The sequence below is a fragment of the Corvus hawaiiensis genome, chromosome 3 (genome assembly GCF_020740725.1).
Source record: "Corvus hawaiiensis isolate bCorHaw1 chromosome 3, bCorHaw1.pri.cur, whole genome shotgun sequence".
In the NCBI taxonomy this organism is placed as follows: Eukaryota; Metazoa; Chordata; class Aves; order Passeriformes; family Corvidae; genus Corvus; species Corvus hawaiiensis.
The window spans coordinates 40,929,456-40,947,230 of record NC_063215.1 but is presented as its reverse complement, the minus strand read 5'-3'; the positions used below and the strand labels follow the sequence as shown (position 1 = coordinate 40,947,230).

Genomic DNA, 17,775 nt, shown 5'->3' with positions numbered 1-17,775 from the left:
ATACTTGTGAAAAAGAGTAGTAAACCAAAATGGAGACCAGTCTCCATACCAATGTAAAGACATTTTTCTTGGCAAACACAAATTTGATTCTACACAGTCAAGACACTTTCTCTTACAAAACCCTGTGTAGCACTAATATTACAGGGTCTAACTTAAATGACATCTATTCAGCTGGCAAAATGATAATGATTGTACAGAAAGCCAGACTTGCTTCTCAGGCATTCAGAAAAGATTGCAGCTTTATCCTCCATAGTCTTGCGGTTCTAAAAGAAGTATTGCTATGTCATTAAAAGCTTCAGAAAACCTTATTTGGAATGGCACTGTGGGCATTTATTGCAGTATTTAGGTTGTGTATCCTTTTGGTTTAGGAATAATTAATGACATGCACTCGTCTACTAGCATTCAGCATGCATTCATTAACAAAAAACAGCAAAAGGACTTTTCTGTAGTTTAATTAAGTTGAATTACTCCTCCAAAACTGAATATCATGATGTTCTCACTTTTTTCCTGCTTAACATGTTCTTTAACACTTTAACATAGATGTGTATAAATGTAGAAGTTGGAGGGTGATCGCATTGCTTCTCAGGAGACCATATACTCTGGTCAAGCAGCAAATGGCTTGTATGAGCTGTCTCTGAGATGTCTCTGAGGTTTTATGATGATCTGTCAAAAACCAAGTTAGAAACTGAAAGAACGTGGTGATCTGGAAGAAGCTTACTAAATAATGGACTTTTTAGAATCTATTTGCTATAAAAAAATTCATATGAATTTTTGTATTCTGCCCGTGAATTAAGCTGGTTTCAGCAGTGTTTCTTTACTCAGTGTGCAGTGCTGCATGAACACAGCTGTGCTGCTCCACAATGGCTTCTGTGCTGCCAGCTCAAATATCTCTGTGCCACAGTCCTCTGCTTTCACAACTGCAGGGGAGGCACAGCAAGCTCATCTGGCTCCTTTCCTGCTCTCTACACATAACCCAGGTCAACCACACTGGAAACTGAAAGTCTTGTAGAAATATAATTTATAGTCCGAACTAATGCTGCCGTATTTTAAAAAGGAATCAGGCATATTCTCCATGGTACTCACTGAAGCTCCTCTGTGGCGCCATATAGACTCTATATAGAGGGAGGGACTCTAAGAGACAGGGGTCTAAGAGAAAGTGCAGTGATGGCTTTCTCTCTCCTAACTACAGAAGAATCCTTGAAGATTAGCTGACTTCTTGGCAGCTAAAGTTACCTGAGGGAAAAATCACTCATGGTGCATTTTGAACCACTCCAGGCCCACAACTTTGGGTCAATTATATATATTTCAAGTAAGATCATGACCCTGAGTGATAAAATACTGCTAGAAAAGATGAGAAGATACAGAAGATGAGAAGGAAAGGTGCAGATTATTACTAAAAAAAAGGAGAAAAAAATACAGGGATTAAAATACAGTGCCATATTTGTACTTAAATTGAAAATTTATATGGCTTCACATGGAAGGTTAGGCTGTTTTTCAAATTAATTAAATACTTAACTGTCAGAGGCACACCTCTATCTTAACTCATTGACTTTAAAGAAAACTCAGGGATTTCGAAATGCAAATATTTAAATTTGGCTTTCCCAGACATATTAATGTGCACCCAATCCACAGCTGAGGATTTGACTCTTAACAGGAAAGAATGACCATTCTGGCATATCTGTGCTTCAGAAAGAAAATATACACTTTCCAGAAGTCACAGAGAGACATAAAGAAAGACTAGTTTGAAAGATTAACATATTGTGGAATATTCTAGTCCAGGAAGAATCCAAGTCTATCAAAGAATTGCAAGGTACTCATCCAAAAGGAATTACACATGTAACAAAGAAGCTACATATTATAATCAGAAAAATAACATTTTCCAACCTGTTAAAACTTAGACAGATACATTTTTTTGCATGAAAACATATTTCTTTGGGTTAGAGGAAGTCGTAAAAGATTAATAGGTGAAGGCAGCTTCCTGCCTGCCTACCGCCAAGAGATTGCAGATCTTTTTGCAGACATTGAAAAAATAAATATTTGGGAAATCCTAATGCTCTTGTCAACTTAATCCTGCTTCAGAAAGGTTTCATTTTAACAGGGAATAATAAATGTCAAGGGTTGGTTTTCTTCCATTTTCCATATCAGGGAAGACTTACCCAAACATTAGAGTTTCCTCTGAAATGATATCTATGATTTGAAAATTGCTCAAGGAGCATTAGGAAGTATAAATGCCTACCTGAACTTGAATAAATTACATTTTTAAGGACATCAGCAAATCAGTTTTAGTGCTACAGAAACCTATGTAAAATAAAATGTAAAAACTATATTAGATTAAGTTGAACTATCATGTTAATCCAGAGCTGCTTTCAAGGACACAGGAGCCATGAAGACTTAAAAATCTTAAACAGGAAGAGCAACTGGTAAAGGACTAGTAAAGTAAAGATGTTTTTGAGTAAATAGTCTGTCAAAACCAGCTATTTGTGGGAAGTGATATTAACTTTCATCTGAAGCCTAGTTCCCTGAACGAAAACATTTTTCTACTCCTTTGGACATTAACTTATTTTATGCTTTTGCCACTTGAATGCCTTCTGACAACAAATGGAGACAAAGTGGCGAAGTAATGATGGAAAGCCATATTATCACTCACTACACCATATCTCCTACGTGAAAGGAGAGAGATCTTTAGTTCCCCAAACTGGATACTAAGATCTTGCTCTAAAATGTTAAATTTATGGAATGTTTCTATTATTAGTACCTTTCTGTATTTCTAAGCGTTGCTTTTTAAACCCTAAAATTGAGTACCAACTCTATCAAGGGATTTAGTTGCTGCTTTGCACAATACCAAGTTGAGCATTCAGACACCACCAACACTTTCCAGCCTCCACACAACTACAGCACAGTCCAAACTCATGGTGCTCATGCAGCAGGCTCCCTCAAAACCTGACCCTGCCAAGGTTCTTGGACGCTGAACTTGTTTGCAAGGGGTAGCACTCTCAACTCACAGAGAGGACCACTATATTTTCTGAGACCATGCTTGCCACAGCAGATGTCACATGCATGGGGAAAAAAAAATGGAGAAGCAAGACTTTCTGAAACTGCAGAATATTAAATTCCCTCTTCGGAAACAGACAAGCCCACTTCATCTGATCTACAGAGAGTATCAGACTTAAGATTGCCTGCCTCCCAGAAGGTTCCCATTAACCAGAAAGTATTTGTTATTTGACAGGACAACTTTTTAATTTTCCCCTCTTGGAACTACTCAGTTTGCTTTTAAATATTTATTCAGCCAAATGGCAAGCAATTCACTCCACAGACCAATGTTAGTCTGTTCTTCTGTGAAGAAAGGGGGTCAGGTTTAAGTTCCAGCTTCATTAGTTATTTAATCAATTATCCAAATTGGCAAGGTTTCAAGGGGAGAAAGTCACTGACTTCATCCCAAAATAACCATTCAGTGAGTAGCTAGAGCACATTTCTGACCTGAAAGTGCCTGTGAGTTAAATTTTTTCTCAACTCAGGAGTGTGGGTATGTGTTTAAAAGGTCATCCACCTCAGTGGCAAGTGTTCTAATTACTGGATATTTGGGCATCAATTAGCAGCATGTTCAAATAATTTTGAAGAAAAGGCAGATTGGCCTTATTTGTTTATTTTCAGGGGACAGTAGAGACCTCCCCAGTGCTGAAAGCAGATACCTTAAAAACTTAGGTTTTACGTGTATTACTGTCCCCCCATATTTCCTTGAAGCTATTCTTCCTTTTGCTTGATGATTTCTATGGTTGCCCCTCTTAGCTGTCTATCTCCTGTGCTTTGTGCAGGAAGCCTAACTCAGGGTAGAGATAGTCTTTATAAACAAAGCACCTGTCAGTTAGACATTGCAATGCTTGATGGTTGCATCCAAAAAAAAGTTAGGGTACTAAAAGGCAGAGCAATTCACTGCATCACTTTTGGTGTCTTGTCCTCACATTGGATGAAACATCTGTACTTCAGTGTTTATGAGCTGTATGAGCACCCCCCAGGAAGGTAAATGGTACAGACTGGGTAGTGGGAAACCCAGAGAACTATGTATTTTCATGGCACTGAAAAGGAATTTTGATACAGAGGAGAGTGTTAATCACTAAGTCTGTTTCAAATTTTACCAAGCTGGAAGTTAAGCACCCTGTGTAAGATTAAAAAGAGGTGTATCTATCTGTTCAGGCTTCAGATTTTGTTAGCAAAGTAAACTTATTTTTAGAAACTGGAGGGAGGGGAAAAAGAAATGGAATCAAGCTTTCTTTTAAAATAAAAGGATAAGAATTGTGCTGGTGTTCTCCTAATGACATCGTGATTAGATTTGCCAGTCAAAATATTGACAGTCTGAGTTCAATTCTGCTGATTTCCTGCTGTAATTGTGGCACTGCAACCTACTACTCCCAGAGACCGTATCAAGATAAACTGTTGGCCACACCTATAGGAACCATGATCAGAATGAGGGAAATAAATCTTTACTTGCCCCCACAATAGTGGTGAATGACTCTTTAGCCTAGCGCCTGACGCAGCTGCCCAAAGAATGAGTAACTGATTGTAGTACCTAGTCCATGAGCCAGAACAATGAAATATTTACAGTTCTCAGACTTGTTCACTCTTCAGAAGACTTAGCGTTCTTCTGGGGACAGAAGCAAATAAAAATTTGAAGACTAAGAACTGAGTTAAGATTGTGCAATTTCAGGACAAGGTGGTGGAGTTTGTTGTTGGTAACCTAGGAGACTGCCATTTGACTGGGAGACCCGGTGTTGGTTTGCAGTGAATCCCAACTGCCGTACATTGGTGAGGTTTGAAAGCAGCCTTGGTGTGCATGGGTTGGATTTCTTTTGAAGCAAAGTAAACTGGAAGCTCTGCTTACAGTCTGTACCAAATGTACTATAACCTGCAGTGGGGACGAAAGGATCTGAATTTATTAGTCCTTCAAATAGCCTCAAACTGCTTTCAGGGATGAAGTTATCAACTAAAATTTTGTCTGAGACAACAAACTGGATCTAGTCTGTGGTAAAACATATTGATCACATGCTTAAATATAAGGACCTCCACACCAGATGCTTTGATCTACTGCTCTGCTCCTATTGTGCTGAATTGGTTGCTAATACAGACAAAAACATCCAAGTCACATTTTCTGCTGCCTAAAAACCTTTACAGAGCTGTAAGTCTCTGTGTGGATTTTGCTCTCGTTCATCACAGATAATTGTTAATGAAAACTTCAAATTTCCCCCATTTTTTTTTCTTCTTACGGTAAATAAAATAACTTTTCAATAATTGAATAAGAAGGCATAATTGGGGAAATGATACAAAGGATAAGATGGAAATTAAGAACTGAAATAAAACAAATATGAGGAACAAAATGCAGGAAGAAAGTGTCACAGAAGTTAAGGAAATGTTAAGTAATGACCAAGAGGGAACGAACTAGAAAAGAGAACAGGTGGTAAAGAATCAGGAGGAAAATACTATTTTGAAGTAATACTTTGTAGAAAGCTTAAAAAAATATACATACCATATATAAATATAGAGAGAGATCATTTTGTATCCATTCAAATATATACACACCAGTAGGTAGCTATCTAGACTGATCTGAGACTATCTTCTCAAGTCTTTACCAGCCTTTACTCATTGCTGGTGAAGTAGCCTATGAATTATCACATATTACCTCCCCTTCATGGCATCAAAATTGTTGCCCATATTTTGGGGAAAATCAGTGCTAAACCAATTTTGTAATATATGAGGAGGCATGGCTGGGGCTGGGGGATTGGGAACTTAGAGCCTTGGCTTCCATTTGTAACTGTGCATCTCTGACCTCCAGGGAGGGATAATTCTGGAGTCATTTTCTTCTACTTATCTGAAAACTATAGATAATCCATAACCATTTCACAGCATTAAGCACTTACAAATACAGAGCACAAACATCAAAGTTACTTACTCTATAGCAACCCAATGAAAGGAACAAATATCTGCATGGTAATGTGAGCAAAAAGAATTACAAATTAGGCCAGTCCAACAAAGTTCAAGAAAAAAAAGATCACTTCATAAATCCACCACAGCAAATTGCTCTATTGGGAAAAAAACCCCAAAACTGCTGAGTTTCGGGGAGGAGGATTTTAACCAGGTAGGGTGCCTGAGGAGATCAGCTGCTATTGCGCACCAGGAAGAACAGAAGTATGTATTTATGTGTATGCACATATTTATATTTATATATATATATTAATATTCCTTTATAAGTGTGTGTATATATATATATATGTATGTATGTGTATATATGTATATATACACTAAAGAATTATATATATGCATATATGTGTGTGTATACGCACACACACACATACATACAGACTAATTATATGGTTAAGACACAGAGATTAGACTACTGCTGTTATATACCTTAACACAGAAAGCTACAGGTTTTCCCAGTAACATCTGATGGGATGTGATATACTTCCTGTAGATCTACAGCTGCATGAAATTTTTTTTCAGGGAAGAATAAAAGACAACTTCATATTTTTACATCAAAAAACCTCTTGGAATTGTGCAAATTTCAAGAAAAATAGTTTTGAAAGAAGTGTATTTTTCAAGTTTCTCTTCTGACATTCCTTTCCACTGCAGTGTCTTTTCCATCATAAAGAAGTAACAAATTGGTTTGGTTTGATCATAATCAATCTTTTAAATTTATCTGCCACTAAGATTACCTAAAGCAGAATTACTGACTTAAAAAAGATCCACTTCTTAAACATTCAATTTATGGTTTTGTTCTTTTGGAGAACTGGTGAAACTGTAAAATTTCCATAAATTAAATCATGTTTTCATATAGCTGAGCGCTTCATTGATAACATAACAGACTCTACTTCTTTTATTGAATTGAGTTGATTCATTCATACTGTAGTTTGCATGTACACACACACAGCAGCCATCTTCCTATTTATTTCAATGACTGCATGAAATTAAATTATTTTCAGACTCATGCTGGATATTACCAACAGTATAAAAATTCTCAGCCTTGAGTTTCATAGCAGTGCTGCTGTGTTTCACTCCAGTGCAAGCAGTTTGGCATTCCTTCCCATCGAATATTGGTACCATTTGCCATGCAAGGCTTAAACATCTATTATCTGGAAAGATCTATAAACCTGATGTAATTATTGCTGTTAATTTTTTTTTTTTTTGTTATGATTGCTTTAAAATACAGATGCTTTAATCTATTTGCACTTGCCTTCCCTAGGATGTCTGTGGAAAGAAGACCTTTCATCTCAATGGGGCCTCAGGAAACACACTTCTAGCTATATGCATTTTAACTGCCAAAGTATTTTAAGTGTCATTTTGAAAATTTCTCTTTGCTTTCTCTTTAAATATTCTTTAGTTTGAATCTCAAATGCTGTCAGCTTGCTGCAGGTGGGCATGCAGGCCAGTGCTGAAGGTCCAGCAGGTAGGAAGCTATGTACAGAGTATCGAGGCTCGGTGAGGTCAAATCATTGGAAATTTTGGCTGTGTTCCCCAGGAAGCTCTGTTCGGGAGGCAGCTGGTCATTCCCCTGCTCCCCAGGCATGCTGCCCAGACAGGGTGGCCGACAAGCATCTGTAGGGAAGGCATGGAGACCATCCAAGCAGTGAAGTTCAATCCCTTCCCTGAGCTCCTACCTTCCAACCCTAATACCAGTCCTAATACCGAATGTAGGACATCAGCTGTCTCTTAGTGTAGCTGGTTGAGGTGAGTGTTGTTTGTGGCAAACATTTGCACTGGAAAGTCTCCTAATTATTGCAAGTTCTAGAATTAGAAAGCTTGTTATGTTCCCAAATGGCATTTGTTGGATACTACTGCATTTTCTTTCTCCATTCATCTAAATGAGGTTGCTTAAAAACTCTTTAAAAGTCTGGTAGCTGCAAGAAACTAATTAGCATTTGTGTCAGTGCAATCTAACTTCATTATGCTTAAACGTTGGCCTTTAAACTACAGGTATTTAGAACTGCTGAATAACAGTCTTAAGCAGCAAGTTTGTGAAAAACTTCTATTGTCAGCTTAAATAAATCATAAAATCAGTATAGCCTAGGTTGATAGCCTTGACTGATAAATTTTATTCCAAACATAACATACAGGCAATAATTTGATTGCTCTCTAAGTGTAGTTGGGTGTCCTCTCAATCCATTTAAATGCAATACTCAGCAGTAGTGGCCGTAAAATATTTCCCATTTCAAATTTTAAATTGCAGAACTATGTTTTTCTGTTTTTCAAGTTAAATTAGTGGTCTTCTATTACTGACCCACACTAATGCCGATTCTAATTTCAAAGCATGAACTATTTCCATTGAAAAATAATCTTGATGGAGAATTCCAGATCAAATTCTACCATAAGTTTTACCCTCTCCCTCTAAGACAGGACTTTCACTGCTTTGCCATACAGCAAGGACTCAATTCTGATAAAGTGAAAGTACCTGTCACATGAGTAACTTGATGTACACAATCAGTCAGTTTATTGGAATACACACATGCCCCAAGCTCTGCATCTACACAAACAATTTTGGGACTGGTGCCTTCATTCACCACAACCTCAATTTTAAGGAAGGCGTTTCTTCTCTAGTTCAAGCCACTGAAGAATCTTTACTGAAATCCTATTCTGTCAGAATATGAGTTCCCCTCACTTTGCTTCCCAGAATTTAAATAATTTTGCTGGTTTTAGTTTGGAAGAAAAACCTCAAAAAATGAAATATTTAAATTGTTTCTGATATGCTGGTATGTCCATTACAATATTTTACCTTTCAGTCTATCCAAAACATTTTGGTGAAGAAACTGTTTTTTGAGGACTTCTGAATCTGTGTCTTTAATTTCAAAAGGAGATATTTGAAATTTGAAATGTCATGCTGATAAACAGAGAAAACTGTTTTTGTTGCTTTGTGAGCCTGCTTCACCCCGTGGTGTCTGGCATGGTCTCCTTGCCACCTGCATCCATCTGTCCTTGGTTTGTAATCTGCTCTGGGTACTGCTGTTGGTACCTGACTTCACATGATGTGGTGACTCATTTGAAGAAAGTCTTTGAATATACAGGGAGTTAACACTGCTTAATTATAAAAATAAATGCTCTCAACAAATACAAATTGCTCCCCTCCCCACCCCCCAATATTCCAAAATTTAAAAAGCCCATACTCATTGCCTCAATGAGAAAAATAATTTTGAAGAGAGCATATGTTTTATGTCATCGTGACCTTCAAAGTTCAGACCTTATGGATCCCTGCCTCTCACCTTCATTCTAACACTGGAATGGGAAAACAGTCTTTCCTGCAATTTCAGCTCTAGCACACTTTCTTGGTTTGAAATTCTTGTAGTAGCTGTCCTGGATAAACTAAGAGGAAGAAGACATCTGTAGAAAAGACAAGAGACCTTTGAACTGATGGATTATCAATTAATTTTCAGTGTTTGTGGCTTTCCTTAATTCAGTAGCATTATTTACATAGTAGGTTTGGACTGTAGCATAAAATGATTACAATAGTTTTAAGCTGATTTTTTTTTCCAAAAGAGTACTGGGCTTAAATTAGACAAAATAATCCATGATAAAAAACAGATGTTCATTCAGTCTACACTTGATTTTACATTTACGTTTTTAATTGATCTTTTAGTGGCAGATATGGGGGGGGAAACCCAACACACCAAACAGTATTGGAATGTTTCAATTTAGCCAGGTAGGGGAGTGTATGGTTAAATCATTGTTTACTGTCAGATGAAAAATGCAGCATTATGTGGTAAAGAAATACAAATCTATGAGGCTGTTTGCTCACAGATTATATATGTATTCCAGAATCAAATACCTGGCATAAACAGTCTGTCTACAAAATAATAAAAACCAAAACCAACCAAACAAAAAAACATCAACCCCACCCCCCCAAAAATATCTGTGAAAGCACTTTTTAGAACAAATGAATAATATTTGTGTGTTGTTAATTCATTTCTCTCTGCCCCAGTTTCTGAAATACAAATAAGTACTTCCAATAAGATATCCTTGAAGAACTAAATGTCTCAGGGGACTGGTAATCACATTTTTGGAGCCTTTCACCTCTAGTTCACTGATTCAAATACAGCGAACATGCAGCAGTGACGGAAAATCATTGAGATTTGAAAGCTGTTTTGTGGCCTGTGTGAAATGAACTGGTATTTCACTCCATTTCTTAGAGGATCTTGAGATGGCACTTGGCACTTCTGAAAGCACTGTTGCTGTGCTTCTTGTGGGATCCAGTTAGGTCCCATGGAGTCACAACCAGGGCTGGTTTCTTTGAGGATGACAGAGGATGAGGTTATCAACTAAAATCCCATTCCAGACAAATTTTCTCAGTACACCGCTCTCTTGGAGCAAATTGGTCCTTAGCCACCTGGAAGATCTTGGTGGGCAAATATTTTCTCCTTGTCAAGAAGCCAGCCAAACCAGGCTGAAATGGCAGATCATTCTGGGGTCACCACACTGCACTGTTGCTTCCTGTGGTCCATAAAGACTGGGCGAAAACAGTTTTATTTTCCATTCTGATAATTTAGTACTTTTCATTGGCATTAAATATACTTAATTTAGGAAGAAAAACAGCGGAAAAAAGTTTATTTCTGCAGAAAGAAATTACTATATTTTTTGAGTGCAAGGGTGCCTTAGTTTCTTTCTTTAGACAGAGGTTCATCCATAGTTAGGAACAATTAATAAAATGTCCTTTGTCGAGATAATACCTACTATATTCCAGAAAATTTGTCTGACAATAATTTTTTCTCATCAGCCCCAAATTAGTTCTGTTTCCCAGTGAAGGCCTTACATTACCTTTTAAATGATTTAATCTCCTTTATATTTGGGAATTCACAAAATTTACATATATTTTTATGAAAATATAGTCATTTTTTGGAAATATTTAATATGTTGTATTAGGAGTTTCCTCAGAGGAAAGAAGGAAAAGTCTATCTTTATTAACCAATAAATATAACACAGGGCAATTAAAACATTAGGATGTCATGTCAGCTATATACATTGTCTTCTATGATGTCACATTTGATTTTCTTTTTTTATGACTTTGACAGCATCATATTAAAAATTTGATTGCACTGTGACAGTACAGGCTTTGAATTATTCAGCTTATGAGTGCAGTCTTGCAGGAAGACTGTTTTGTATTTCTTTCCATTTCTGAAAAACTGACATTTAAAAAAATGTAAAAAGAAAGGGAAAATGGTTACTAATAACTAATTAATAACTTGAGCTTGGCAAAGGCAACCTCATTTTAATAGAATATCACACAAATTAAAACCAGATTAACTATAACATGCAGCATATTTCAAAAGTCACTTGAAACATTATTCTCAGGTTAACATTTTGGCCCAGAGAAATAGATGGCAAGCCTCCAATTCATTTTCAGTGAAGTCAGGACTTCCTTCTAACTGAAGAAAGCCCATACATTTCTAATCTGATTTTAGGAACCATCACTCTGAATTCTTGTGGTACTTAGTTGAATTACCCATATCTTCTCTTAGCATATACTTGAGCTTTTAATGTTTACTGAAATCAATGGGGCTTTTTCCATTTGACTCCCTTAAGGGAGTCAAACAAAGTTGGAGTCTCTTGGGTAATTTTTGCCACTCTTTCAGGGTTTATACTGTACTTTTTCCCATGATGACTTGTTTTTGCCAGCTTTCTTTTTTGTTCCATTTTAACTCTGTTAAATAAGTGCAATCTGTATCAAATAACTTCATTTGTAACCCTTTTCAGAGTGTCCAAATTTGTCTTTTCTTTATTACAACTTAAGGTTATTTTTAAATCACTAAGGATATTTTTAATCACTAAAGATAGACACAACTACCCTCCATCTCGATTAAATTACTCTAGTCCTTTCATATCAGAACCTTTAAGCGAATAACACTATTTTAAGAAACATGTTATTCCCACTCCCTAATATGAAATTTTAGTGGTATCAAATATGAAAATATCATTCAAAGTCAAACCTTGTTCCAGTAAACATGACTATTATTTGGTCACAATAAAGCTGCCCCTAGAAATACATGTATTATTCTTTCCCACAAGAATTATCTCAGCTGAGCTCTCTGGGTGGGTAAGAACTATAGGCCTGAGCACTGCTTAGGAGGGTAAAGTGTGGAATATTCCATATGAGACATAAAATAAACCCTTCCAGATATGATAATGGGGAAAATGACAAATGATCTTTTCATGTCCCGGTTCCTCAAAAATGGATAGCAGGGATGTCTTTGATTCTGCTCACAGCAGTGCCTGGGGAGAATCTCAAACTGATTTAGCTGGGATCAGAGTCATGACCAAAGTTATACTAAGAAAAGTCCTTGCATTCCCTCAGAAATATCTGATGTTTATTCAAGGATTTAGTCTGTCATTAAATATATGTATTTTGCTGTTCTTTGTCTCTCCTCCAGCATCTCTAAATTCCAGCTCGAAGATAACAGGAGTTTTCATTATAAGCAGTGAAAATTAGTTACGGATCACTTACACTACATTATTTTAGTTCACGTATTTAACCTGAATCTAGCCTATTTCTATGCATGAATCACCCTGGGACAGCATTTTTTCATCCTTAAATAAACATTTACACATTTGTGTTGCTTTCCTACTGATAAGAGAAACTTATTTCAAAATGTACAATTGGAAACAAGCTATCACAATTCAATAACATTTCATTCTGCAATATCAATATCAGTCTTCAAATATTCTGCTATAAGTAAAAACGCAGGAGGCAACCAGGAAAAAATCCGCTGTCCTTATCATTTATTGCTCAATCTCTACCCAAACAAACTCTGGTTGAAGACAACAAATGGTATCTATAAAAGTGCAGAGTAAAAATGGCAAAGTAGTATAACCCTCTACCAATTTTATGTGGTTTTAACATCCATCCTCATCAATGGTTTCAGGGTTTAAACAGTGTTTCCAAAAACCTGACTAAACTGAAATCAGAATCAGTGTTTCCCTTAGAACTATATGTGTTTTGACTGACAACAGGCTGACCATTAAAAATGACAGAGAAACTTACTTCCATAATAGCCTTTAAATCTTATTGTTTCAAACTGCCACCAGCTGTGGCAGGTAAGATGTGCTGAAACCATTCTGACTCTCATAGAGATTCCTCTTTGCATTGCAAGGAGAAAACTATCATCCTGTGACTTGTACAGAAAAGCAAAATCTACAGAATTACAAGTTTTTGCAAATGATGTGCTTTACTTGTATGTGAGACCACTTGAATCCCTTTACCCTTTAGTGTAATGCAGGACCAAGGGATCCTCTGTAAGAAACAACAGTATGAAAAAGTATCAGTGAAACACATGAAAAAGCACAAGCCACAACCAAGGAAAAATTCCGACAAAATTTAGCAAAAAGCAGGGATTGGGTGTGGGGGGAAAGACATTTTCCCCCAGACTCCTCCAGTCATAAACGTTATCACAGCACCAGCTTCTGGAGAAGGGAGTGAAGATTGAGTGTGAATCTTATATTTGTACTTGTTGGCTATTTGGCAAAGAGGCAAGAGGCTGCCTTTTTTTTTTTTTTTTTTTTTTTTTAATTGAGGCAGTTTCCAGGTCTTTAACATTACTCTGTGCCAGAGATAAAAAATAAAAGAAGCGGGGAGCGCTGCTGCCATAACAACCCTTCGACAGGGAACTATTGGGATACAGATAGTTACTATACTAGCTACCACCAGCCGTGTGCATCATGACACATAAAAACCAGAAAACCCTTTTCAGACACAGCATCCCGTCGTTTGCACTCGCGGCTCTGAGCAGCGAAAGCAGAGCAAGCACAGACTTCTACCCGCCCCCCGTCACTTTATTTATTTAATTATTTGGAGGGGAGGGGGGGAGATGTTAGAAAAGTCCATTTGAGCGCTGAGCCCTGCCCGAAGCTGCCTCCCGAACCCCGCGGGAAGGGCCGCGCTTCGCTTCACCCGGCGGCTCCGGGAGGAGGACCGGGACCCTCTGCCACCTCCCTCCGGGGCGACTCCGGGGAAGCCGCCAATTCTGCTGGGTCCTCCTTCCCCACCTCCAAATGGTCCCTTGCAAAAGTTAAGGCTCTGCCCCCTCCCCGAGCCGCCCCGGGCGTCCGGGGGTGCGGGCTCAGGGGGCTCAGGGGTCTCCTGGCCGCCGCGGGGGACCGGGGCTGTCGGGGTCTCCGTGCACCCTTGTGCGAAATCCCCGTGGGAATGGACAGCGGTGCCCAGGAGGGGCAGCAGGGCGGGAGCCCCTTTCCGCGCATCCCGGCGGAGCCGCGGGGACATCCCCGCTGCCCCGCGGACCTTCAGCACCCGCGGAGTGGGCGGGAGCGCGGGCCGGGACCCTCCGGGCTGGGGCAGGGGGTGAGCGCGGAGCCTCCCCCGCGGCCCCCCTGCTCCCCCAGCGCTCATCCCGGGGCGGCTCCGGGATGGGAGGCGCGGGAGCGGAATGTGGGGGGATGCAGGGCAGGTGCTTTTCGGGGCGAGGGCTTAGGGCCCGGTGACTCACCCGTCCGAGGCGGGGGCTGCGGATGGCGCGGCGGCGGCGCTGCCCCCGGAGCGCGGGGGGCGGCGGGGCAGGAGCAGCAGCGGGCGCGGGAGCAGGGGGGAGCGGCGGGGCCCGGGCTGCTCCTGGGCGCGCTCTCGCTGCCCATCCCCGGCGCTGCCGCCGTCGCCGCCGCCGGAGGAGGATGCGAGGGAGAGTCAGCCCCGGGCGCGGGCACGCGCAGCGGCGGAGCGGGGAGGGGGGGGACCGGGAGCGGCGCGGGGGCGCGCAGCGCAGGGGGAGCAGCTGGGAAGCTCGGGCGCTTGCTCTGGCAGCCCTCTGTCCTTCGGTGCTTCCATCCCTTCGTCCTTCAGCCTTCATTTTCTCATTCTTCTACGCCGTCTCCCTCCATCCCTCATCCCTGCATCCCGCATCCTCCCATCCATCCGTCCTTCACCCCTCCATCCCTTCCCCCGGTTATCCTTCATCCCTCATCCATCCATCCCGCCATTCCTCAGCCCCTTCGCGCCCCCGGCCGCGGAGCTGCCATCCCCCCGCGGTCGCCTCCTCGCGCCCTCCGCCGCAGGGTGTCCCCGGAGCTCCCCGGGGCCACGGCAGGCGTGATGCTGCCCCTGCTGCGCATTCACACAATTCCCCCTTTCCTCTTCCCCCCTCCCTGCCCCCGGGAAGGGCGACCCGCTCCTCTGACGGGCAGGAGATTCCCAGCCCTGTTCCCTCACTCCCCCCACAACCCCTATAGAAAAAGCACTGCTAGAGCTTTCCTATCCTGCTCTTCCTTTCTTCTTCTTCTTTTTTTTTTTTTTTTTTTTTTTCCCCACTCGGCAAGAGGAAAAAAAACGGTTCTGTGGTAGGGAAAAAAAGGGGGTAAACAAGAGGAAAACATAGAATACAATAATCATTGACTGTATGAGAAACAAACCATACACTGGATTAGTTCTTAAAAGCAGTCTGTCAAGCTTGCTCTTGAAACCTAGAGGATTTCTTGGATGTTTATTCAGGATCAAGAGTAATAACTGAACATTAAAAATAAAAGAAGAAACAGCTCAGAGTACATTGTGTAAAGGGGAGACCTATGAATCAAGCGAGTCAAATAAACAAGCACACCAAAAGCTGGCTATCAACTCTTTATCCTTGCCCTGAACTCTCCCTGCATTATATAAACGTGCTGCAAGTACGTTTGGGGAAAAGATACGGCAAGGATGAGAACATACTGCTTTTTATTAGAGCACGTTAGTATCCTTACCTGACAAGTAGTTGCTTCAGAGGTTCATTTGCACGTTGCTCATCAACCCTCCAAGTAAACAATTTACTAGACGTTCAGTGCAGACATATGATTCCCTGGTGTCACTGCCTCTGTCCTAGACGTTTCTGAATGGCTTGCGGATTAACTTACTGTGCTCTTCTGCTCTGCCTTGTACCAGGAACCGTGCAGGTATCAACAGCTCCCACTTGTGAAGCCAGGAAAGAGAGAGATTGGGTAGATTTCCACGTAGCTCCACAAACTGCTGATTTGCTGTAAGGGCTGTAGTCACTTAGAGAGTAGGTCTGGTCTTCTAACAGGTTTATTCAGAAGGAGAGGCCTGACCCAAAATTAACTGTAGACAATACAAATACTTCTATAACCGTAATGGGAATTGGTTCAAACTCCTGTGAGCTTGCTGTTGGCGTGAAGGTATTTCTGAGTGCAGCTATTCTGGTAAGAACTCCCTGGGAACAAGAAAAATTACTCCCAAGGAACAGGAAAAGGTACTAAAATATGCATCTTTTTTCATAAGACTATTGAGAGAAGGTCAGGGACCAGTCTCTGTTTCCCTGCAGCTATTGGCAAAAATATGTCCTAGAAGGCAGGTTAGAGCCCCTGGCTAGAGGATATCTTACATCTCTGTAGGCTCAACGAAGCTACCAAATACAGTAAGGGAGGGGAGGGAAATTACAGGTCCAATTTTGGGCATTGCTAAAGCCAGTAGAATAAGAACTCAGTTTCATTTTGAGCAATTGTTGCCTGCAAAGGAACTCAACAAATTAATCTGTCAGTGTTTTTTTTCTTCTCTGGTTTCAATCCTGGGATTAGATCTAAGCACCCCTTTAACTTGCAGATTTTTGCTATTTTGCCTGTGTTTGTCCCTCCCCCCACCTCCTCTTTGCCTTCTCCAGCACAGAATCTAGGCTGTCAAGAGAAATGGAAGTAGTCAGAGAAGGGAAATTGGGCAGTGGGAAAGATTTGGGCTCACTATACATAATGACATCAGCTTATCTAGCATGAATGGCAAAGAAATTGTCTTACACTTTTTAAACATAGTTAATACAGGAGTTTATTATATTTCATGTAGTTTTTAATATAGGGTTTTTTTTTTTGTTCCTCACTTGCTCTCTAGCTCCTGATGAATTACTTCAGTAGGGACAATGTAATAGTGTAATAGTAGCCTGGTAGTTAGAGTCATTCCTGGGACATGAGAGACTGAGTGTAAACCTTTTTACCACTGAGATTCAGAATAGGAAATGAACCATTGAGGTCCTGTCTTTTCTCAGATGAATGGCTTTAGCTCTTCTATCTTTGACTACAAATATAGTTTGCATTAAAGCAAGCTCATATATGCCCACAGAATTCTTTTCACCAAAATTATTTTGTTGAAAATTGGTCAGTTCTTCAGGAAATTACAGGGCTTGCTTCAGATTCTTGCATGTTCTTTATATATTTGTGCAAGGATTTATGTTTATGTACAGGGATTTATCTGTTTTTAAATTATAGTAGAATTTTGCTTATGAAGAATACAAATATTAACCTTTACATTTCAAAGTCATTGTAGTGAACTGGTTTATTCTTAGATTCATCTCTTCTATAAAACCTTTGTAATTGCAGTAAACATTTTTTTTTCTAATTGAAGATAAAATGTAAGCCCTTTGTGATAATACTGTTGCTATATAAATTGCCTTTGCAAACACTGGCTGCTGAGCTTGCCACCTTAGACTGGAAATATGCTTATGCTGTCTTCTGAAGGATCCAAAATATTTTCTGAGAGCACAGTAATAGGTTTTATCCACATAATGGAAAATGTGGATATTAATAGATATTTTAAAAGTAAAAAAGCATGATACTGTCAGGGTCAAAAGAAACAGAACAATATTACAAAAGTAAAACAAAAGGAACAATTCCATTCTCAATCAGTTCCCCAACTGCAAAAGTAGATACTTACCAAAATCAAGTAGAAAAAGAAAAATACTTACTTTTTATCTAACATGATCTGAGTATTTATATGAGAGGTTTTTAAAGTATGAACATATAAGAGCTGCTAAAATCTTACATGCT

General features: G+C 39.8%; 1 protein-coding gene across 5 annotated transcripts in view; it reads right to left on the bottom strand.

Annotated features, from left to right (window-relative positions):
- FUT9 (fucosyltransferase 9) overlaps positions 1–16,234 on the bottom strand; it is a 101,554-nt gene extending 85,320 nt beyond the window's left edge. For 2 of the 5 annotated variants that reach the window (XM_048298217.1, XM_048298220.1), the window contains exon 1: positions 15,712–16,234. The gene's annotated coding sequence lies outside the window, so the exon portion shown is untranslated. Of the gene's footprint in view, positions 1–9,242; positions 9,352–14,471; positions 14,548–15,711 lie in introns of those variants that run through there. The other 3 variants (XM_048298215.1, XM_048298218.1, XM_048298221.1) reach the window with 3 other exon arrangements.
- Positions 16,235–17,775: the final 1,541 nt, after the last annotated feature.